This window comes from Bos javanicus, chromosome 23, assembly GCF_032452875.1.
Source record: "Bos javanicus breed banteng chromosome 23, ARS-OSU_banteng_1.0, whole genome shotgun sequence".
Classification (NCBI taxonomy): domain Eukaryota; kingdom Metazoa; phylum Chordata; class Mammalia; order Artiodactyla; family Bovidae; genus Bos; species Bos javanicus.
This window is the reverse complement of record NC_083890.1, coordinates 39,230,978-39,238,860: the sequence shown is the minus strand read 5'-3', so window position 1 is coordinate 39,238,860 and position 7,883 is coordinate 39,230,978.

The following is a 7,883-nucleotide window of genomic DNA, read 5'->3' as shown; positions in this document are numbered from 1 at the left end:
TTCAACCCTATCACCTTTCAGCAGATTGCTTTAGACAAGAGATCTCATGGGCAAGGAATCTGCAATGCATATAAGCTTACTTGCTGATTTAATACAAGAGAGTCCTAGATGTTGACCTTGTCTTGAGTTATTCTAACTTGGCAGGGCTGTAACACTGCAAAGACCTGCAAATCCCTTTTTAACAAGGCTACCTGAACCAAATGGCCCCAGTCCAAATACATGAAAATTTAAAGATGTCCAAGAGATCAGTGGCATACAGTATTAAAGAGCAGGAAGACTGACACTGCATTTAACTCAGTCTACTTGTTTATCCAGTCAAGGATTCTGTCTCCAAGCATAATAGCTGCTCTGTTATCGCTTTATAAATTGCTGTGCATATTATTTCAATAATGAACTGGGAGAAGACATTCTGTTTGCAGATATTAAAGGCACAAAATGCCCTACTACAATCCCCAGATGTTCAATTATTTGAAAGAAATTATTTCTCCTCTAAGCAGTTGTATATTTAATTTTTCCAAAAACAGCCGGTAGAACAGATACGATAATGTCCATAGAGTCCATGGTCCTTGAAGTTCCCACAGGTATTGCAGGCCAACCAGAGTGGTTCTCAAGGCAAGAGGCAGGCCAAGAACAGGATGCAGGTGCTCACAATTCTGCTTATGAGTGCTTTCTTTCACAGGAAAAAAAAATCCTATCATTTTCCAGGATGAGAGAGAAATTGGCAATACCTATCAACTTGGCACTAAGTAAGCCTAATTTGGCAAGATTTATAGTATATCTATTGCAGAAACGATCATATGTGCACATCATGTACTGTGTCTAAAAGGGCAGCCTAATGCATTCTTTGCTACTCTAATGATGGTGTATTGAGCGCAAGTGCTCTGTGAGTTTTGCATGGAGAGTTTTCCCTTGGCAAACACTTCTACAATATGTGTTGAAACATAGCAGTTTTCAAAAGGAAAGCAAGCACACAAATATTATATCTGTATCTTTCTATCTATCTGTCTGTCTATCTCTTCCTGTACCAGGGCATGTGAATTTAAACACTCTATAGCTCTATTGTATGTAGTGTTTTTCAGCATGGTCTAGACCGAACACTCCTGGTAAGAAGCAAAGTAAAAACAAACGTATGCAAATAAAGGACTAAGGGAAGGCAGAAACAAGGTTTTTAGGAAAAGAAATATGAGGCTTGGGTCATAAGCAGTGGTAAGCACCTACTGCGGATGCTCTGGTAAAGTATCTTTCTTTAACTGAGCTCCAGTTTCCTCATTGTAACATGATCAAGTTTGAGTAGGTGATTTCTTAGTCTAGTAGGTATATGGTTAGCCTGATATTGTTGTTTAGCCGTTGAATAATGTCTGACTTTTTTGTGAATCCCATGGACTGTAGCCCGATAGGCTCCTCTGTCCATGGGATTCTCCAGGCAGGAATACTGGAGTGGGGTACCATTTCCTTCTCCACGGATTTTTCTGACCCAGGGATCAAAACCACATCTCCTGTGCTTCCTGCATTGGCAGGAGGACAATTTACCACTGAGCCGCCCCGGAAGCCCACAGTTTTTATAGTAAGTATGGTTAAACCAGAACAAACATACAGACAAACCATTAAGTTTATAATTCTGCACTCGTGTGTTGCCCATCCGCTGGAATTCTCAAACTTAAATATGCCCATGTTATGAAGAAGGAATAGAGACAGGTAATTGTGGGTTTCTAAAGGAGTCTTCCTGTGGAAAAGTGTTCAGGGCAGTATTGATGGTTGTGTGCAAATGAGGAAGGGAACGTGCTTTCATTCTGGGTTGGCAGGCACCCCACCAAAAATGAAATAAAGGAGTAACTGATTCACAGAATAATCTGGATGCTAGAGAATGCAAGCAGGAAACAATGTAAATTTCCCTTCAAATTCATCTTCAGTTCCTTCAGTCACCCTCTGTGGATTAGTTCTTTTTCTGCCCCTGGATGAACCCATAGACAGGTCTTGCCCCTTAGACGATAAACAACCAGTCCCTTGTTTGGGGATTAAAACCTCAGTCTGATCTAATAATCACACAACTCCAGTCCAGAATATTAATCAAGACTTCACATGCCTATCCAGATAAGTCTTCTTTCTCCCCCCACCCCCAACTTGGGCCTGACCAAGAATCCAGGGAAAGGTCAGGGTCATTTCTTCACCACTTCCTGTGACTTTTGATCCCTATGGCTTTGGAGGGGATGATGAGGGAAGTAATAGGGAATGACAGAGTCTTATCTGCCTGGTACCACTGTGGTGATACCAACTGGATACAGCAAGGTCCAAAAGATGAGTCTGTCTTTTGAACAATTTTTGTGGATATCTAGGGGATCCACTGCCTCTTTTCCAACTGGGCACAATTCTCCACTCATGTGTTTCTTACAACTCAGTCACCTGGAGAGAGAGAAACAAGACTGACAGACAGAGATGGAGTTAGGTTTAGAACTAGGGTTAGGGTTAGGGTTATGTGAGAGAAAAGAAACTGAATCTGCCCCTGACTGTGTCCTCAATATCTCAACCTGAAGGAGGCCTGATCTAAGGGACGGAGCATTGCTTTTAATTGTGGTAAGAACATTTAACATGAGATTGACCTTTAAAATTTTTAAATGCCCAATGCAGTAAAGAATCCACCTGCAATGTGGGAGACCTGGGTTTGTTCCCTGGGTTGGGAAGATCCCCTGGGGAAGGGAAAGGTTACCCACTTCAGTATTCTGGCCTGGAGAATTCCATGGACTGTATAGTCCATGGGGTCACAGAGAGTCAGACACAATTCAGTGACTTTCACTTCACTTCACCTTAAGAAGGGGAAGAACACTATTCTGTGAAGCCCCAGTGGTTACCGAAGAAGCACATAAGGAATTCTGGGAGATACACATTTGTAAGAAAGATTTTGAAAAGAGATCAGGTGGTCCTTTATCCCCATGTCATCTGCTGTGATGACTTGGAAATGAGTAGTTACAATGAGACAGCACATTGTTTGAATGCCTTGGAAAGGGAACATTTCTAATAATAACACTAGGACTAATGAGTTTCACGTTAATTAATAAATGTGACAGTAGTTGAATCTTATTCAAATAACATGAATACAAACAAAAACATGCCCAGGCTTGCTTGTCACACTGCTGCACTGAATGCTACAGTCTGTTAAATAGCTGGGCCCGGGCCAACATAATACCTGGAGTGCTTCATGGAATAATACTCAGTAGTTCACCAGTCAGCATCTGAGAAAAAGTGAGCTATTCTTTTATGGCTTGAAGTACAAGTAGTGAAGTACAGGCTAGATGTCTATATTTGTGAAAGAAATGCTTCTTCTGTATTTTCCATGTAACTACGAAGCTTCCATTACTGATTTTTCCTCCCCCCAACAACATATTACTAATGTTGGGATCCTGAGATTTTCCTCAACAAGTCAGTGAGTTCCTTCCAGACTAATCTCAAGGAGCAGGGTAGGTCCCCAGATACCTGTTATAGAACTCTGATATATTCTGTAATCCTCTATGGATACCTGGGCTTTGCTTGGACATGCATGGTTTGCTATTACATCAGCATATGTGTATGACCTGTGCCAGCAACTTTATGTCTGCCAACTTTTGCAAGGGTTTTTTCAACAACTGGGTGGGACTCAGTGAATAGAATTATAACATCTAAATCATATTTTGTTTTCAGTATATATTGCCTCGACCTGCAGAATTTTGCCTCTGTATTACCGGAGAATTCTATGGATCCCTCCAACCTAAGGTGCCTAAGAGTAGAGTTTCTCAATCACGGCAGTGCTGATGTTTTGAGCAGGATGATTCTTGCTGTTGGGAGAGGCTCTTAGCATCCCTGGCCTCTATTCTCCAGATGCCAGCACAACTCCTCCAAGTTATGATGGCCAAACATGTTTTCAGAAATGGCCAGATGCTTCCTGGGGAGCTGAATCATCCCCTCCTCCCATTTGGGGGCCACTGCCACAGAAAGAGTCCTCTCTCCCTTTCTAGGCCCAAGCCTAGAAAATGCCTTGAATATGACTCACATACGGTAGCAAACCTGGAAATAACCCCAGGGGCCTTTCTAGAGTCCAATTTTAAGCTGACACGTGAGTGTTGCCAGTTTTCAGAAAGAATGCTCTTTAACAGTTGCATTGAGATTAGAAAATACGGTTTTAAGTAGACAATGGTGGTTTTAAAAGAGCAGGTGCATTTTAATACGATGCTTCTATTTTATAATGATATGTGTGAATTGAAAGTGAAAGTGTTGGTCACTCAGTTGTGTCCAGCTCTTTGCAGCCCCATGGACTGTAACTCACCAGGCTCCTCTGTACATGGAATTCTCCAGACAAGAATACTGGAGTGGGTTGTCATTCCCTCCTCCAGGGGATCTTCCCAACCCAGGGATTGAACTCATGTCTCCTTCATTGCAGGCAAATTCTTTACCATCTGAGCCACCAAAGAAGCCCTTTTCCAGTGATAACAACTCTAATAATGCTATTAATGCTAATAGTTTAATGACTCATATATCACTATTAGTAAAACTGCCCAGTAAGATGCGTTAAGTCAATCTTTTTATAATGAAAAATGTGAAAAAATGCATAGAATAAAATAGTTGTACTTGGGATTTTGTTCAAGGGTGAAAACCTAATTTAACAGTTATAGGAATAGAGATAAGTGATATGCAGAGAGAGAAAAAAGCAACAGGAAAAATTTAATAGTTACAGAAATAGAGAGATAATAGGCAGAGAAAGAGAAGAGAAGGGCAAAGTGATCCAAAATAAATAATTTCAACAGAAAATGGTCTCAGTACTCCAAGTGAGAACCATTGAGCACAGCTGAGAATGTATTTTAAACCACCTTCTTTTTGAGGAAGAACATTTAATGAGTGTCTGTAAATGCATTGCCTATGATGTCTAACTTGTGAATCCCTTCCCAAAGCCTGGAGCATTTAGAGCTGCCTTTTAAAAATTATTTTCTCAAAATAATGGTAAGTGAAGAAACTGGCATGCTGATGATCAGAAATCCTACGAACACAAAGAATAAAATGGAAAATACATCAAAATGATGAGAGTGTTCTGATTGCTTTCCTGTCTCACCCTCAAAAGCAGTATGAATCTACCCAAGCTCTGTGGTGATCATTTAACCACTGTGAAATTTTTAGTCATAATGGTTTGTAGGAAATACCGTTAATGTTTTTAGAGACAAGGAATATGTTTAATTAAAAAAAAAAAAACCCCAAACTTACCATCTTAGCCAAAAGAAGCTGCTTTTCTTTAATACAGGAAATTAAATTTTTTTGCCAAATCATGCTTGTAGGTTGAATCGTTTATTTTCCTCTGAAGCATTTCTGAAAATACTTGCCTTTCTAATAATAGTTAATTAACTTGAATGCGCTCTTGTTATGGCTGTGTCTTGGCCTCTGCATAAATTTTTAGAGGGCTATCTTCTTAGTGTCCCCAGAATTTATCTGACAGCCATAAAGTTATTAGGATTAGGAGAATTGCTTACATAATGTGAATAAAAATACTTCATGAGCTGATATTATAAATCATTGTTCTCCAATTCTCCCATTTAAAAATGATTCAAGAAGCTGGTATTTTATTTGCACATGAAGATTTTATTCAGATATATTCTAATGCTATAGGACTAGGAAGTTGAAAATCTTGAAGCTCACTTTCAAGCAAGGAGTGTGGTTTGATGTGAAAAGGCATTAAATTTATCATGGATCATGGGACATGAATATAAGTGCCATCTCTTCCATGTATTTGCTGAGGATGGTAGAAAGGACACTGCCATGTTGTACAACTCTAGGAATATTTCCCCCATTTGAGTCTTTACAAAAACCCTGTCCCATGAGGTATTTGGGAGAAATATCAATAACCTCAGATATGCAGATGACACCACCCTTATGGCAGAAAATGAAGGAGAACTAAAGAGCCTCTTGATGAAAGTGAAAGAGGAGAGTGAAAAAGTTGGCTTAAAGCTCAACATTCAGAAAACGAAAATCATGGCATCCAGTCCCATCACTCATGGAAAATAGATGGGGAAAAGGTGGAAACAGTGACAGACTTTATCTTCTTGGGCTCCAAAATCACTGCAGATGGTAACTGCAGCCATGAAATTAAAAGACGCTTGCTCCTTGGAAGAAAAGCTATGATCAACCTAGACAGCAGGGACGTTACTTTGCCAATGAAGGTCTGTCTAGTCAAGGTTATGGTTTCTCCAGGGGTCATGTATGGATGTGAGAGTTGGACCATAAAGAAAGCTGAGTGCCAAAGAATTGATGCTTTTGAACTGTGGTGTTGGAGAAGGCCCTTGAGAGTCCCTTGGGCTGCAAGGACATCCAGCCAGTCCATCCTAAAGGAAATCAGTCCTGAATATTCATTGGAAGGACTGATGTTGATGTGGAAACTCCAATACTTTGGTCACCTGATATGAAGAACTGACTCATTTGAAAAGACCCCAGTGCTGGGCAAGATTGAAGTCAGGAGGAGAAGGGGACAACAGAGGATGAGATGGTTGGAAGGCATCACCACCTTGATGGACATGAGTTTGAGCAAGCTGCTGGAGTTGGTGATGGACAGGGAGGCTGGAATGCTACAGTCCATGGGGTCTCAAAGACCCAGACACGACTGAGTGACTGACCTGATGAGGTATTTGAATGAACAGTGCTCATTCTCTGAGACTTTGAATCAGGCTAGTTTTTCCAGGCCTCCCTGGGGATTCTTGATGTAGAATATAGTCTGCACATCAATTGTATAATTTTGTTTTTGTAATCTTTTATTTTGGTATCATTTTAAACTTATAAGAAAGCTACAAATATAGTGGAAAACACTCATAAATATTCCTCACTCAGATACCCTAGTTATTGACATTTTATCAAATTTGCTTTGTCATCGTCTATCTTCTTTTCTTCCCCTACATCTCCATAAACATGTATTCCATTTTTTTGTCTGAATCATTTGAGAGTAGATTGAAACATGATGGCTTTTACCACCAAATATCTTAGTATATATTAGTTAAAAGAAATAATTCTCTTATATAATTTCAGTATAATTGTGGAAATCATAACAGTAAAGTTTATAAAATATTAATATCTAATTTATAGATTATTAAAATTTCAGCCATTGTCTCATTAAATAATTTTACAGAGAAAAAAATTGTGGACAGAATTCCATCATGAATTGCATATAGTTACTATGTCTTGTCCACTTTACTCTGGAATAGTTTCTTGGTTTTTGTGACCTTGGCATATTTTTTGATGATGGACAGCTATTCTGACCAGTGTGAGGTGACACCTTCTTATAGTTTTGATTTTCATTTTTCTAATAATTAGTGATGTGGAGCATCTTTTCATTTTCTAAATGTTTTAAAATTTGTATATCTAGTTATCAGATTTGCTAAATAAAATATATTTACTCTTTCTGAAAAATGTAGCATCAGAATTACAAATAAAGGTATCAAGATAAAGCTTTAGCATGACTAAAAATTAGCGAAAAGAAGCCCCCCAATCTGGCTGGATTTATTGTTACTGCACATATTTGAGTTTTCTCTTGATTGTACAGTGATGTTTCCCACGTGGAAACAGGCCCCAAGGAAAGACCTTTGGTGCAGGTAACGAATTTAGAAGGTTATCCTAAAAAGTACAAGGGAGAGAGCAGGGAAATTGAGACAAGAAGTGGAGAAAAGCCAAAAAAATGTGTGTTTTTGATTAGCCTAGCACGGTGGACAAGTGGGCCTCAGTCCACCTTGGAGGAATATCTTTAAGAAGCCAGCTTTTGCCTTTATACATGATCATGATTAAGTTGTTTCTCTTTAATATGTAGTTCAATTACAGGAAATTAATTTTCTATGCTGGAAGCATATTTGAAGGTTGATTAGTTTATTTTCCTCTGAAGCATTTTG